This window comes from Octopus bimaculoides, chromosome 11 (assembly GCF_001194135.2).
Source record: "Octopus bimaculoides isolate UCB-OBI-ISO-001 chromosome 11, ASM119413v2, whole genome shotgun sequence".
Classification (NCBI taxonomy): Eukaryota; Metazoa; Mollusca; class Cephalopoda; order Octopoda; family Octopodidae; genus Octopus; species Octopus bimaculoides.
The window spans coordinates 39,691,836-39,693,794 of NC_068991.1; positions in this window are offsets into that span (position 1 = coordinate 39,691,836).

Below are 1,959 nucleotides of genomic sequence, written 5' to 3' on the forward strand. Positions count from 1 at the left end.
CAAGAGCGTTAAGATCAGGTGATGAGGGAGGCCATTCTTCTTTGCTGATCCAGGACGGACAGTTGTCTCTTCACCACTGTTGTGTTAATCGAGACGTGTGGCTCGTCGCCCCATCTTGTTGGAAAGTCCAAACTTTATTACCGTACACCGAATTGCACCATGGTATCAACGCGCCTTCCAGAATGTCCTCAATGTACTGTTCTTTGTTTATCTTGATTCCTTGAGGGACAAAAACAAGTGGAGTTTTCCCGCTTTCAGAAATGGCTGCCCAGACCATCACTGATGCTGGTTTTTGGGTTCTGAAAACCTTTCCTGCATTACCAGGTATTGCCTCAATACTTTCAGCAAGGATTCAGTCATTTTGATGATTGTGAGACTGTTGAACTGAGAATAACTTTTCATCACTAAAGATGATGTTACAGAGCGTGCCGTCTTTAATATGGTTCAACAAGAGTCTGCTTCTGCTGAGTCTCTTTTCAATGTGGGCGTGGAGAGAAGCTGTCTCTTTTGGAGTTTATAGGGTGACAACTTTAGGTCACTTTTGCACATCCTCCGCATAGTCCTTGGCGATGTTTGTGCTTCTTTTGCCATTCTCCTCATGGATCTTGGATTTCGTCTGATTTTTTTCCCTAACATTTTTGATGAGTTTAAGTGTTCTGGAGGTGCGGGGACGGCCTGATCTTTGTCTATCTTTGGTCGAAGAAGTTTCCTGGTAACGATCAATCGTCCTTTTTATCAACATTCTGTTAATTTTGAGGTTTTTCTCTAACTTGAATATTTCAGGTGGACGCACGCCCTTCTCATGTTGTTCTATGATGAGTTTTCTCTTCCATTCAACAGACATTGCAACAAAATTTTAATATTTAGTTTCTGAAATACAAGAAAACATAAAAAACTATCATTTAACTCAAATAAATCATTAGAATTCTTTGAATATTATTATGAAAAATAGTTTTGAACTTTTGTAACAATATTTATGCCCCCACCCTGTATATATATATATATATATGTGTGTGTGTGTTTGTCTCCAGCAACCGCCTGACAACCGGTGTTGGTGTGTTTACATTCTCGTAACTTAGCGGTTCACCAATGAATTCAATAAAATAAGTACCAGGCTTAAAAAAGTATTGGGGTCGATACATTCGACTAAAAATTCTTCAAGGCGGTGACTGGAACAAATAAAAGATAAAAGATGAAAGCCAACTACACAGGTAAGTTATCTACCTTCGATCATTATCTTTCTCTCAACTCCTTCGTTGAAATAAAGCTCTCCTGCTATGTATGCTTTCTCCACATCAGCCTGCTTTGATGTGCCATCTTAGACCAATATTTTATCAACTTTATATCTTCTGCTCTACATTAACAATTTGACCCATCTACCTACACACTTACACATGCATATGACAACACACTGAACTCAGTTTTCCTTCTGTTTTCATGATCAGAGTCCTTGAAATCATCTTCCAATGGAAATTTTCTTGTCTCTTTCCACAGTTCCAACGCAACCACTCCACATTAATGAAGCAATCACACTACAGCCTCCCTATGCAACAAAACTGTTAAACGTTGCTGTAAAGGCAAGGCCGCGCAACTTTTGATGCTTTCACATGAGATTTGACATATAAAATGTCTAACCTTAGGGAATAATTTTCTGCACCAGAACTACGGAAATGCATTAGCTGACACTAGTTGCTGATCCTTTAAAAACTTACAGCAAATTCATTGGAATATTGCACTGATATGATATGGATTGCTGCTACACACACACACACACACACACACGTACACATGGATGATAGGCAATAATTCATTCACTAAAATTACGATCTTTAGTCGATAAGTTCTACTTTTTCCCTTCTCTTCTAGAGCTGCCACAATGTCGTCTGCTTCTCTGTGCAAACAAGACTTGCCTTTTATTTAATGCATCTTCTTTCCATTCTCACATTCTTCCCCTTGCGT